The following is a 14,852-nucleotide window of genomic DNA, read 5'->3' as shown; positions in this document are numbered from 1 at the left end:
AAAATAGGCATTTATGATCCTAAATTTAGCCTCCCATTAAAAAAAAATACCTTCGTCAAGCTGTTTAAAAACACATCAAACCCTTTAAGAGTGAAGCAGAAAAAACAGGGTAATGTCTTCAGTCTCAGAAATCCAGGCAGCAAAAGGGCAAGCAAGCAAGGCCTCCACCTTCAGCATTACATGGATAGAATGCAGTTGGAGCAGTGAACCACCCATCCCACCTGATGGGATGACTAACAGATAAAGTTAGCAGGGCTGATGACAAAATAAAATCCTTAATATAACATGGAATAGATGAATGATAAGACAAATTCTTAGGATCCAGAATCTGTTCAAAATACCCTGCCACAAAACAAGATGTGAACGAATGGGTGGGTAACTGCACCCCAGTTCTGCAGCCTGGGTGTGCATCTGGGCTATACCCCTTGCTGTCAGGCTGGGACTGAAGGAAGGCAGCAAGCAAGGCAGCAAACAAGGGTTACTTGCTTCTGTGCTCCAGCATGCATTGGTCTGGTCCCTTTGATTCATGAGTGTCTCAGATTTGTCTTTTCCACCCTCTTGGGAACAAAGACTTCATGCTCCCTTCGCTCTCTTTTTCATGTGAAACTCATATGGTGCTGTAGGACTCTGTCTTCAAAGGATTTAGGGCAGTTTACAGCATCCATATATCAGGCCCACAGCACTTTGAGAATTGGGGAGCTTAGGCTTATATGACTTTAATGTTCTCCCTAGATATGGTCCTACACTGGCAAAATGCACTGAGGTTGACATCACCTGCCTGTAGTACATAATGAAATTCATACCTGAATGGCAAGTACTTTAAGTGCCTTTTTTGTAGTCTATCACCAATGATTTTCTCACTCTAGTTATTTCTTATTTCTAAAACCTTCATTATAGAAGCAGTTAAAAAATAACTTTCTCCTTTTAAAATGTTGATTTGTTTTTCTTGCAGAGAATGTGTTGCGAAATGTCAAGGTAAGCATTAGTTAAAGGGCTACTACACCATGCCAGCAGGAGCAATTTACTTCTTATGCATATATTCCTGAACATTATTTTGTTCCCTTTCTTGTTGTGAATGGGAACCACTTCCTTACAGCAGCCGAGGGCTTTCCTCCCCCCTCTCCTGCCCTTTCTTCACCAGCTCAACAGCAGGGGCACATTGAGGGCATGGGCAGTGGAGGCACTTATAGCGGATCTGTACATTAAGATAGAGTTGCCCCAAAAAAATGCAGTCAGCAGGCATCATTTAGGTCTGAAAACTCAACATTTTCTGTGTGTTAAAACTGTATTAAGCCATTTAATTGTTTTGTGATTACCAGAACACTTACCTTGTGAGGATATTAATTATCCAAGTGTAAAAAGACCAATTTTTTCTGTAAGGAGAGAGCCATTCTTTTTTCTTTTTTTTAAAGTTATTCAAGTTTATTTTGCTCATTCCAGCTAAATAGATCCTGCCTGGGAAAGAAGAAAAAAAAAAATGGGTCTAAATGCAAATTAACATTACTGTTTAAATATCAGAGACCATTTTCTCTGAGCCCAGTTACAATAACTAGTAATTATAAAAATTGCTTGCCTTGGGCTTCTGGCTAAGCCAATGCTAAACTTGTCCTTTTATTAGATCTGTCAGACTGAGTTAATTATCTTTATGATAATAGATGTGCCTTACCTCAAACAAAACAAATACCCTTATAATTAGCTTTTTTGTTAGAATTTTAATTTATTTATAAAGACTGTTTGTTTTGTTTCTTTTTTTGCTTTTACAAAGAAGTTTTAACAGGTTACTAGTCAGCTTAGTAATGTTTAAGAAAAAACAGACTCACTAGGTAGACAAAAATATTTTGTGGCTAACATTGTCTCTCACCTAGCCACTGTGAAATCTGTTGGGTTATGTGAACATGCAGGTGTATATTTGTGGAAAAGACAAGGGAGAGGGAGAGAGGAAGAAACAAGGCATGTTCTTTTATTCCAGAAAGTTTTCTCTAAGCAGATTTTTGTAACAGCGCATTAACCAAATTTAATAGTGAGGCATACTAGCAAACACTAATCCTGGCTGCATGTTTTCTTTTGAATCCTTTTTCTGAAGTCAGAGATGAACTTTCGCTAGACTACTGAAAATAGAAAGCACAGTCTGGTTAAATATATCTCTGTCTCCACAAAATCCCTTTCAATCTTTCTCTCTTTCTCTCTTTTTTTTCTTCTTATCTTCCTCATATATTCTCTGAACTGATCCTGCAAGCCCTCCAAGCAAAGCTCCTGGTAAGAATTGAGGGCTTGCAGAATGGGGTCTGTACTTTATTCAGAAGTTCAGATGCATTTATTCCACTAAATAAAAAAATGTCCCTTGTGCATCAGGACTATCTATTATTTTAAAAAAAAAAAAAATCTCAAAATTGGAGTTGGTGGGAAATGCAATCTACAGATTAATGAATTAAAGAACATGGTTAGGAAACAAGCACCTTATGTATTATTTTAGTTCTGTCACACTGATAGGATCCAGATTAGATTTGTCAGATGAAGCCTGTTTAAATCAGAGTCATGGAATAACTTCTTTTGATCTGATTGTCCCCATGGGAGTAAGGCAGCCCTATCTGGAAACATTGTCGGGGTCTCAGGTCATTATTATTTCCGTCAGAATTTGAGGTCCAAGGATTAGTTGAGGCTAACTAATACTGGTTTATCATCTTATTCCCTCTCTATCATATCTTGTTCACTCTGTACTGAAGTAGTGGAACAGGCTTGATATGCAACAAATGTAAGGAAATGTGGATAAAATGTGGTGGCAATTACGGTAAGAGGAGACATTTCCAATATTTACTAGTTTTTCAATTAATAAAGTAATTTGAAAAATAAACAGCTTTGCAACGAAATGAAGGCAAATGCAGCTGTTTGGTAATGAAAAAACCCAACCCGTTACTATGCACCTTGTGTAAGCATGCAAAAGGAAAAAAGGACCCACTTGAAATCAACAGAGATACATCTTTCTGCTCTCTATAACTTCTATATGGTATATCATTTCTATATAACTAAACTTATAAGCTCCTCAGGAAACACTACTAAACAATGGAAATATGCTATTAAATGAAAATAATAGCTAACATTAAAAGCAACCCCATACCAATGTATTTCTGTTTGCAACTAAAGAATCTTCATTTATTTTTTGTAAGTTAAAGTTTTTTGCTGGAAACAAATATTTCTGTGGCTAATATTTAAAGCTATTGTGACAGAAGGTTATATTTTCCTAACTTTGTACAGTCTATTTGACAGTTCTAAATCACCACTAAAGACTGTATGTTTTTTCTATATTTTTGAAAGATGGCAGGAGAAGTGGGAAAAGGAGGAAAAGGAGACAAGAAATCAAAATAGAAAAGAAAACGTTTTATATGTAAGAGTAAGTGAAATATAACAGCCCTCCAACAGACACTCTCAGAAGAAAGGTTTTGTTGCCAGCCCTATTTGCTTGCAGTTCTACAAGTGGTGTTAAATCTACTCTTTAGGAAGACCGAGTTTATAACTTTTTGAGTCTTTCTGTAGTCTTCCACTAAGTCCCTTGCAATTAACAGGGCTGTGTGGCCACTTCTCTTTCTGGCCAAGGAGAGAGGCAAGGAGACACCCATGTCAGCTTTCTGGAGAATCCAGAGCCCCTGGAGCCAGGTCTGTGCTGATTTCCCACACTAGCTGACAGTCCCATGGGCAGGGTTCCTGCACACACAAAGTCCTAGTGATCCTCCTCAAAACTGAACATAATTTGTTTGCCAGCACTTGTTCTAGCAGCCAGAGAAAGGTATTAGAACTATAGATATCCTCTCCTCCCAACCCCCAATCACAACCAAACTTGGCATTGTGTTCTTACCAATGGTGAAAAAGGACTCTGATTCAGTGCTTCTCTTGGAGTCCCAGAAAACCCTTTGCTGCTGAAAATAAAAAGCTGATCTCTATTTTTTTCTTAGCAAGTCGAAGTGCAATACCACACCCACATTAGCCAAAGTAAGGTGACGCTTCTTCAGTCACCCCTCATTCCCAGCTCAATCTCCTGGTCCTTTGCACCAGTTCTGGTGCCTGTCTGATCCTTTACTGAGGTGGTTCAGAGAGCTGGACTCGCAGTAAGTTATTTTCTGATTTAATCATATTTTCTGATTTTTAGCAGTAGCTTATTTTTCTGATTTTCAGTAATTCTCTGACCCTCCTCCCTGTGGCATCAGATGAATGCTGGTTTGCAGGACAGGTGGGACTATGAGGCTAGAGGCGAACTTTGAATCTCTGCTGCTCACAGGTCTGTGACGCCAGGCATTGTTGCCACAGAGCTATGCACCAGCTGGGGTTTTTCAGTGATTGCTGGGATCCTCTTAACCCAAGCCAATATTTTATCTTTCCTGAGTAGTTTCTTAAACAAAACATTTTGATCTATCTCTTTGCCAAGCAGCATAACAGAACAAATACCCCACGTAACACAAAATACTCTAGATATATCCCAGCTTTCTGAACATTTTGAGTTATTTTTGCTTTGCTTTCTTTTCTTTCGGATGTCCTGGTTAGATGAGGAGAATATGTTGTATAAGGATAAAGAAACTGGGGTTAAATGACATTTTTGACTTTATTATTTATGCTTGTACTAGAGTAAAATTCTGAATTTTCTGTGGCCATATTTGTGCTTTCTTGTACAAAAACATACCATAACAGCTCCTGTTCAAGGAATTGATATTTTTCAATGAGATGCTATATTCAGTACTATAGAAACAGAGCTAAGATTTAGATATTCTATACATAACCCGTAATATTAATAGATATTATAAAATGCAGTCTGTTTTTAATAGTCGTAGGGGACTCCACACGAACAGAAAAATATGTTGTGAACTCTCTCTATCAACATAAGCAAAATCTTGTTCCTCCGCAAAATTTTCCAAAATTCTCATTAGTCGTGATTGCATTTGGAAGATTCTGATTGAAAAATAAAGAATTTAGTTTCTGTACAAACTAATGCACAATACCCTAGAATCATCTATTTTCACAATTACATGATCAGTTATATAAAAACAGAAAGCTTCTTACCATTGAGCAGACATCTTCAGGAAAGGTCGTAGCTGTACTTGACTCTGTTCTGCTCTTTTACAAGTCTGATGCTCTGTCACCATCCTGCAAGGACAAGTACACCACAACATGGGCATGGCAGGATTAGCTCTTAAAAAAATTCAGAGTGGCACTTTAATCTTTTAGTATTTTAAAGTGGACTTCAAAATGGAATGCAGACATCTGTTGCATATTTGCTTTACAACTGATGAACGAATCCCTCCCAATATGGATGTTCACTAAAGCAGTGGGAAAAGAACATTACTAAGTTTGCAAAATCTGCATCCTAGAGTTAGAAAATGTCACAGTTAAGGCTGCAATTTCAACTCCCGCCCCTTGGACAAATGCATTATGATACAAGTTTTAATTAGTTTCCAATCTCTACTTTTCCACAGTATGACTGCTTTACTGGATGGAAGCACAGTTTGCACCCCTTCTGGCTGCCCGTAAAATATAAAATGATGAAAAATGTTGTTACACTAGCCAAATATTATTACTAAAAACATCTCAGTGAAAGGTAGCTGGTGTATATAAATTCTTTGCATTTGTATGTGCTGTACATTATTGTGAAAGTTACTCTTCCCATGAGAATAGCAGTGTCAATTAGGCTGTCAAGGATGAGCGAGCCCATCATGTGAGCTTTGACAGAATGCTTGGGTTGATTAGCTTCATGCAGTTATCATAGCTTAATATTTACATTTGAGTAGCTAACATTTTACAAAGTCTCATTGAATCTTTTCTGCTTACAGAACTGCATTCATAAATATTTTCTTGAAAAAGAAATATCATCATATAATGTAAATCACTTAAATATGTTCATTTTAATAGGTTGCAGGCATAGTTATCAAATCAATATTAAAGCACCATGTTTCCTTACAGGCAAAAAATGAAGTAAGTCACTCTGATTAGGATTGTTGAAGACAAGGCTGGGTTTCTCATTCCTGTATGTAGTCTCTAGGGCTTGTCAAAAATGAGTGATACTTACTGTTTACACCACTGGGAAAAGTAAAATCTTCTACCTGTGGAAGAAAAAAGGCTGGAAGTGTCCTGTAGGCTAGAGTGCATATCAGGGTCAGCAGTTCGCTTAACCCTTACAAGAAAAGGAAAGATTGACTAGCCCATCTCTTGGACACCATCTCTCTTTTCTTGGGGCACCCTTTTTACCAAGCAGTTCATCTTGGGAACTGGACAGGAACTGATCTTCCCCTTCATGTAGCAATAATGGAATGAGGTGAACATACAAGGAGGTGTGTTATGTACAGGAACTGGCAGCATAGCTCCTGCTTTGCTCTGCAGTCCGAAGGTAGAGCAGGGACCAGCAGGATCTGGAGTGTGCTTTTTCCCAATTCATAAAAGAGATCTTAATTTTTTTAAATGATAGTACAAGGTGTTAAAGTCAGATTTCCTTCCGAATGTCATGTATCGCTCTCAGCAGGGCTTGTAGTTTTCAGTGATTTCTGTTATATATGCCATCTGCTTTCACTTGTGACCTGACCAAATCTGCTCCTGGATGCTATTTTAGGGCTGCATATCTTGGACATTGCAAGGTCAGAATTCTAGGCAAGGTACTATCCCTGTGCCAAAAGATAAACACTTTCTCAATTTTCATTTGGTCTCTAGTCAAATTAACCTCTCATTGACTTCAACTCAGGACTCTGGAATTTCACCCAAAATAATAGTTCTAATAAAATGAATGAATACCCAGTATGGAAGAGGATTCACAGATAGAAGCACAAAGGTATGCAGTGTTTTAAAACATTGAATAAAACATACCTTATCCCAAGTGCCTCCTCCACATGGCAGCAAACACACAGACTAGGTGTTCTGTTTTGTAGCCTTAGTTTTCTGAATTCTTTTTCTCTTTGGGTCTTGTTTGTTCTCCAATGAGACTGTATGGAAACTGGATGGATGCTGAGCACCAAAGTGCCAGGCTGTTATAATCTCAGTGTAGACTTTAGTCTTTCCTTGCCTATATCTGTCCATAGCGTGAATGAGGATTGCCAATGGGCTAATCTAAAGCAAAATAGTAAGTAATTTTCCCTCGTGCTGTGACATTGAAGGAGATGTCATGGGTTCACTAAGTGAAGGATAGAGAAGGCTAGTGGCTCCTATGTTGAGTTTTCACCACATCAAATCCTGTGGTGTCGGGAATTCTAGATCCCTGTTATGGGAATTAGTAACTGTGTGGGAAAAGAGAGGAAGGAGAAGTGTATTTTAAAAGAAGATTGAAAGAAAAACCAAGAGAGCAAATGAATAAAACATGACAGAAGCAATCGGAGAGATAAAGGCGACAAAGGAAGCATTAAGGTGCAAATATTAAGTGAATGATAGAGAGGAAAAGATGCATGGAAAGTAAAAATGGAGATGTGAGACAAGGTAAGATTGTTAGGGACTTGGCCTGTTCAAGTCAATAGCTTGAATTTCCTCATTATGCATTTGCATTTCAGCCATGTCAGGAGCCCAGAGAGTGAGCAGAAAGGTGGCATGTGACAAAACACAGCATTTGGAAGTGAAAGAAAGGATAGACTTGTCTGGCACCTTTAGAAAAAAACAGTCAGGAGAGTATGTCTCTGATAAACTGTTCTTGAATATACTGCCAGAAATGTAAACATAACAGAGATTGATCTGAGCTCCTCATTTTTCACACAAAACCTCTTTCCACTTCTCAGCGATTAGGGTCACTAGAGAAATGGTGGAGGAGAGAGAGAAAGGCTCACATTAATTACAGATTTACTATGTCAACTTCATTATAATATGAAGGAACAAAAGCCAGTGCTGTGAGACTAGTAGGGAGACCACATATAAAAACTGGAAAGGTCCGAGAAGGGGCCTCTCAATCTCCACATCCCTTATTGCTCCCTTTGCCAAAAAGTAACCAGAGCAAAGCTCTCCAGTGAACTGGAGGCTGTAGCTGGGAATAAGAAATTAGGGAATAGAGTTTTCTCTTCTCTTATTCACTATTGTGGACCGCACTAAATTAGAAGATAAACAGAAGAAAGATAAAGGTAAAGGTAAAGATAAAGAACCATAACTGCATTGAACCTACTCAATACCTTCCCAGGTCTGGCAATGTGTGCAACCTGATATGGGTACAAGGGACATATCAGTGGAAGGTATGTAAAGGTATTTTAACTCAAGATCTCCTTGTTCAATTCCCAAGATGAAGTATTACCTAAAATTCGCAAATTACTTGAGCCCATCTTTACAGATCAAGGACATTTTCCAGGGAAAAGAAAAGGAAGTCACTGGATTATAGTTATCACAAAGCCAGAGGGGAAAATTGCACAGTAAAGCAGTATATTTATATCTACAGAACCATAGAGAGCAAGCAAAACAAAATAAAAATAAAATACCCCTAAGCAGCCTAAATTGCATTTCAAATAAAACTTTGTATTAAAAGATACTTTTGCATACCAGAAAAATTAGATGTGAAACTTACAGTAACCACAGATCAAATCATTAAAAGTAAAAAGGGGTCTGCAGATATCTTGATGGGGTGATGACTTAGAAAATACTTATTAAGGACTTCAAAATTTGACCTAATAATAGGATTTGCATGTCCAGTTTTACAATGAAACCCCATGGAAGTAATTTCCCCTTGATACATACACATACTTCAGTCTAACAGTAAAGGAAGAAATGTGAACACATTAAAGATGGAATATACCATGTAAGAATCCCAGAAGGACTTAACTGAGTTTAATTTAGATTAATAGGATACTATATAAATATTTCTTGCTTGTTAAGCACTTTTTATTAAGATATAACCACTGTCTAATACTTTTCCATCATTCACACTCCAAAAGCATAAAGAGAATAAAATTTCAAAAGTAATGAAATTCCATTTTCAGAAAACCAAGACATTCAAAGCTGGGTTTGTTTCTAAGAGTGTAGAAATGTCATTCACCTCCTAATTTTAGCTCTTGAAAGGACAGTTTAATCTTGTCATTTAATCTAGCCTTAACTAGATATCTGTGTTTCCTCTGCAGTCAGTGAAGAGCAACAAACACCTCCAACAAACAGTTCATCCATTGTAGAAGAGGAGACTGGAGTAAGTGGATTATGTCACTCTCTGATGATGTTTATGAATTTTTCCTCATTAACACAGATGTCAAGCAGATGACAATCTGAAACCAGACTTGAACATTTACACAGCTGAAGGGAAGTTAGATGATCCTCAGCTCACAGTGAAGTTTTCAAAATCTCCAATCTCGCATTAGCAATTATTTCAAAATTGTAGGTGCATTTGCCCTCAAGCACCTTTGGATGAGACATTGGTTCTCTTAAATCATCTAATTGGTTTAGACTGTGAATTTCCTACTGTTTAGAAAAACTATTAAATCAGCATGAGGACTGGAAGACATTTGGGAAAGAAAACCAGGTCCTAACGTGTCACTGCTTTATGTTAAAAGAAAAGTATTAGCATACTCAGTTTCAACAGTTCTTGTGACAAGATATATGTGATTATTACTCTACAGAAAGAGTACACTCTGCTTCCTTTACCCTGAGCCGGGAGTAGTACTGATCACTTCCCTTTGAAAATAGTGAAAGCTACATATAGTGGGCTCCAAGTTTCAAATTCGTATTTCATGAATATTTGGGAAATAGCTACTTTGAACTGGAGCAGACAGATGTTAAAAGATAGAAGGCAAAACACAAATATTTAAGTACAGAGAAAAATGTAAAGGAACAGTGATTACTACTGGCAGAGAAACTATTTGCATGTACATTTATGCCTTCCAGAATTGTTGTATCTGAACATTTTTTCAAAATTAAGTGGTATATCTTACACAGTATTCTGGGATGAGAACTAGTATTTGCACAGTGAAATGTGAGGTTCAGAGATGTTAGAAACTTCAGAACATTAATTAGTGTGCTAGACTTTACTGTCAATGGCAACCGTAAGCTTGACATATACCTGGAGTTTTGCTCAGTCTAGACCATAATTCTCTTCTCAGTTCTTCAAGGTAGCTAGTAACTAAGATGGATAAAAATTGTTATTTAACTGTTTACAAATTATAGCATTTCTATAGGACTTGATTTATTATGTATATAATCCTATTGATTGCATCTTTATTTAACACCATTAGAATGATATTGAGAATTAAAGAATTCAAACACAGCTTATTCTTACATTTAAAATCCACACTGAAACAGATTATTTTTGACACTTTTAAAATATGAGATAAAGACTTAAAAATACACTTTCTAATAGCTCCATAGTTACCTGTTGTCACCCTGAACAGAGAGAATAACAGAAGACAAACAGTCATCACAATATTTCTGACATAGCAAAGTCAGGGAACTTCAATTATTGTCTGTTTCCAAATCCTGTGCTCCCAAGACATAACTTAGAAACTGCTAAAACATCATAGACATTTCCTATGCAGCTGCAAAAAACATCTGGTTATGTAACCTAATTGGAATTAGACAATGTTTATTTTTTCTATTGTTACTGATCCCTAAGCAATGCATCCACTAAACCTGTTAGAGGTTTAGTGGATACTGTTAGAGCATGGTTAAACTGCTTGCAACCACTGTGCCTCAGCAGCTAGAAAGTTCTAGTCTTGCAAAGTTTAAACATTTTCAGAAAAAGATGCACACATCTAGATGATTAAATAATTTAAAACCTCAGGCTTTATGATACTCACCTATTACTAATTTCTTTTCTTTGTATTTGTTCTAAGTTGTTTTGTTGGAGGCTTTTTGTGAAGCAATGAAAATTCTCAAGGCAAAATAGGTTCTTCCTAAGTAGTAGGCGAACAGTAAGTATTTCATTAAAAAATGACACTTTATATGAAATATGGAAATATGGGGTAAAATTCTGATTTCAGAAGGGGAAGTAGTGTCCATGAAACCACCCATGAGCCCAATGTAATCAATGTGAACAGAATAAAATCTTTATTGTTTTGTGCCATGGCTCCCCTTTTTACATGTATCCACCTATATTTAGGCACAGCCCTATTGCTTAATGTTAAAGGCTGCTTTCATCTGATGAGTTTTGGTGATCTCCTTCCAGTTGAACAAATGTCACTGATTACGGTAAACAGATGATGAAAGCTTTTTGCATCTTTTGGGATCTTCAGCATCAAAATATTGTAATCACCATTTTTCCTAAGGCTCATTCTCCTGCTCAATCTCTTAATGGCATGTGTTTTAATCCTAGCATTTTCAGTTTGTGACAGAGTTCAGCTAACCACAGTATCCTCAATTCAACGCCACCCACGGTTTCTATCCATTTTGTACTGTCAGACGCACATCAAGCAGCCTCTGAGGGTAATCACATCAAAATCGATTTTCATGGCTGAAAGAAAAATAATGGAAATTTCTCTAATGTAGAAAATGTATGTGTTCCTTTTGGTTAACCAAAATAGACTATATATCAGGACTGTCAAAATTAAGTTTTCTTAATTCAGTGCTCTTCCCCAGACTTGTGTACAAATTACAAGCCCTCACTACAGAATGTCTTTAACGTGATATTCTGTTGGACTGCCTCAATGTGGTTCCCACAAAATTAACAGTCTACCCAAGTGATGGACTACAGATCATTCCCCATAGCAGATCTGCAAGCAAATTAATCGAGGGGTTATGAAAAGAATCCCTGAAGCAATACTGAAATGGCCAGCCAGGACGTTATACTTGCACGGAGCCTGATAAGGCTACCAGCTGCTGCAGAAAGCCAACAGCAGAATATAGAGGCCACACATGAAATCATGGGTCAGTTCTGTGCATTTATTACCCCTCAAAAATGTGAGATTCTGTGCAATATAATGCAAGCAAAGCTCAACAGAATTTTCAAGAAGAATACTTCAACAAGGATATTCTCTAAAGGAACAAGAGTCTCTTAAATGTAATAATAGTTTTTAATTGTTTGACAGCACTGTTGGAGAATCATGTTCAAATGTTAGTTTGCTGTTCTGAATATGCTGCTCATCTGTGACTGCTGTAATCAGTTGTGCAATATTATGTTCCAGAGTTAGATTTGCTTACCTCCTTTAAATAGATTTGAAATGTTGAAGTGGATGTTCATGAGCTTACTTGTGGAGATTCTGGTAGGAGCCAGAAAGAGAGAAAAGGCTAAAATAGCTCACGTTATTTATTTCCTGGGGTTATCTAAGAACTAGGTGCTAGAGAAGAGACTGGCAGCAGTAATAGCCAGGCACATGTATTTGGGAGGCAGCAAAGACATTTTCTATGGAAATACACAGGAATCTTCTGAAGGTAATTACAGATGGCCATAAATATTTATTAAAATTTGAAAATGGATATAGTAGTAACCTACATTCTTAAAACAGGATTAGCTCATTAATCTGAAAAGTGCTTTTTGTGAGGCATATGGAAGAAAATAGGAGTGGCAAGTTTTGATTTAGAAAGGTTTTGTTGTTGCTTTCCTAAGGAGACATAGTCTAAATGAAATTATGATGTCATAGGTGAAAACTTTATCCAGAAAGTAGTTCTCGGATGACATTCTGCAACAGTCTGTTCTGGATTTTATCCGTTGCTACTAACAATTCAGACAGTGGAATAGAAAATATGTTTATTAAATCTGCTGCTGATGCAGATATGGGAGGGATCACACAGACATTTAGGGACAGAATTAGAAATCAAGATGGTTTTCATGAATTGAAGAAATAGTCTGAAAAGTACATGGTGCTGTTTGGTAAGTAGGAAGCATTAATGAAAAGTCAGAATGAGCAGCTGTATTATACAAGAATCAGAGGAGCTGATCAGTTCAGGAACTGAGGGCATAGAAGGTTATAAGGGGAACATGGACAGCAATACCAAGCTGGTATGACAAAGGTTAATGTCCCATTAGGACACATAAACAAAAGTTTAACAGTAAGGGGTATGGAATGGTTCTTCCTGCCTGCTTCATCCTAGCTAGACTTAGTTAAAATAGCACATCCAGTTTTGGCCAATCTGCTTCAGCAAGAAGAGAGACTTGGAGAGAGGTCCAGAGCAGAGCACTCAGAATGAGCAGAGCCCTAGGAAACACGATCTAACAGAAAAGATTGAAAGCCTGAGTTATTAAACTTAAGAAAAACTGTCAGGAGACTTGACAAGGCTGTTGCACAGTGGAATGGAACAATAAATTCTCCATGATATCTCACAGGCTAAGAAGAAATGATCATAAATTACAACACTGAACACTCAAGTTACAATTCAGGAATGATTTTCAGAGTATAAGGCAGTGAGGAGATGACTGGGGTTCCACTGTCAGGGACCTTTAAGAACAGGCTGAGCAAGAATGGCACAGATTTAACAGATCTCACCCATAACCAAAGGGGTGGACCAGAGGAAGCTTTTTCCGGCTCTATTTTTATCTGAGCTGATGACTGTGCACTTAAGCATCTGTGCAAAAGTACTTGGACAGGTCTAACCAATTAACTTGGTCATGATGGTATGCAGAATCTCTTAGTGACAGAAACACCTGAAATAAACATCAGGTGGTGTTGTCAGCTCCTGCAGTTTTACACTGGCTCAGCTCCTGAACTCGTACAATAACAAGAAAACCTTTCTTCTCACAGAGAGGGAAAAAAAAGTAAATTTCTAATCTTGCCTTTGTGAAGAAGAACTTGAAAACTTGTCTCCAAATAGCTTAAAAAATCAGATGACAAAGAAAAAGGGACAATGCTTCTACACCATTAAATTCTCATGGTTTTGGGGGGGCCTGACTCATGGTTTTTCAAAGGAGTTGGCATTAATGGTAATGGACTAATTTGAATAGACAAATTTAGAAATTGATATTCCTGAACTTCCTATTATAGAGAAAGCAATACTGCCTGAACAGCAGGTCTATTTCAGGAAATTAAAACCTCCCCATATCCTTTCAGATGACTTGATCGTTTCTACATTTCAGTCAATGTTACACAGGGGACATTGCACAATGCTTAACATGGTGGCAGAAAATTCACCTAGCAGAGAATCGTGAAGGCACAGTGTGTCTGCTGAAAGACTCTCCAGCTGGGAACAGACATAATAGGGGCACAAGGAATGAATATTTGGGCAATTTCTGTTTGGAAGTTGTTTCCTCATTAACAGTTCTTCTTCCACAAGGTGGGTCTAGGTAGAAATTGCATGCAGAGGAGCAGCTCTCTTCTGCACCAAGCAGGCCCAGACATCTGCATTCTCAAAAGATACACAAGTTAAAACATATTAAAGATGTCAAATGTGAGATTTGTTTAAGTGAGTTTCTGTCTACAGAAACACAGGGAGCTAAGGAGAATGTTTTAAAAAACCTAAGTCAACCAACATTCAAGATCTTTTTCTCTTGAATAGTTGTGATCTTCATTATAGATTTTATTTTCCATCTTCCACCGTATGTCCTTGCTGAATGTTTCTATTTCTATTTTCCTGGAAAACGGGCATTTTCTGTCATCCCTTCCCTCCTCACAGACAGAAAGAGGTGGGAAAACCAGTGCTGTGACAGATCCCTTTCACAGGATGAGAAGAAAAATAGTAGAAAATACCTTTTTGATTAAGTAGTCAATCTCTTGCAGCACTTCCTTCATTAAGACCGGGAATAAATGTCATGCATGTTTTACAAAGCTTTGATTATATTATCATGATTGGGGCATTTTAAAATGTTACTTAGTCTCCGCTGGACTTGGTCAGCATTTACATTATCAAAGCCTTTCTATGGGACCTCTTCTTTCCACTTTCACAAACTTCTGTGAGGCTCAAAATGCAGACACACCACAGAGATGTCTTGACTACTGCCAGCTTCTACCTCCTGAGACGTGATTTTTTTCCTGTACCTTTATCTCTAGATTTAAAAGGTCTTCCTG

The 14,852-nt window shown here is 37.5% G+C and overlaps 2 long non-coding RNA genes across 3 annotated transcripts in view; both read right to left on the bottom strand.

The window, feature by feature from the left end:
- The window catches only part of LOC108445038, an 8,025-nt gene extending 1,794 nt beyond the window's left edge, over positions 1 to 6,231 (bottom strand). Inside the window, exons 1-4 of one of the 2 annotated variants that reach the window (XR_001859777.1) lie at positions 6,050 to 6,231; positions 5,047 to 5,130; positions 3,851 to 3,911; positions 1,329 to 1,455 (exon numbers count right to left, since the gene is read on the bottom strand). This is a non-coding gene — a long non-coding RNA (uncharacterized LOC108445038). The remainder of the gene's footprint in view (positions 1 to 1,328; positions 1,456 to 3,850; positions 3,912 to 5,046; positions 5,131 to 6,049) is intronic. The other variant, XR_001859776.1, reaches the window with a different exon arrangement.
- Positions 6,232 to 10,948: 4,717 nt separating this feature from the next.
- On the bottom strand, positions 10,949 to 13,956 carry LOC108445019. The gene is made up of 2 exons (XR_001859746.1): positions 12,055 to 13,956; positions 10,949 to 11,368 (listed from the first exon to the last, which is right to left on the bottom strand). It is a non-coding gene; the product is annotated as an uncharacterized LOC108445019 (long non-coding RNA).
- Between the last annotated feature and the right edge of the window lie 896 nt (positions 13,957 to 14,852).

The sequence above is a fragment of the Corvus brachyrhynchos genome, unplaced genomic scaffold (genome assembly GCF_000691975.1).
Source record: "Corvus brachyrhynchos isolate BGI_N302 unplaced genomic scaffold, ASM69197v1 scaffold80, whole genome shotgun sequence".
In the NCBI taxonomy this organism is placed as follows: Eukaryota; Metazoa; Chordata; class Aves; order Passeriformes; family Corvidae; genus Corvus; species Corvus brachyrhynchos.
This window is presented reverse-complemented; position numbering and strand designations above follow the sequence as displayed.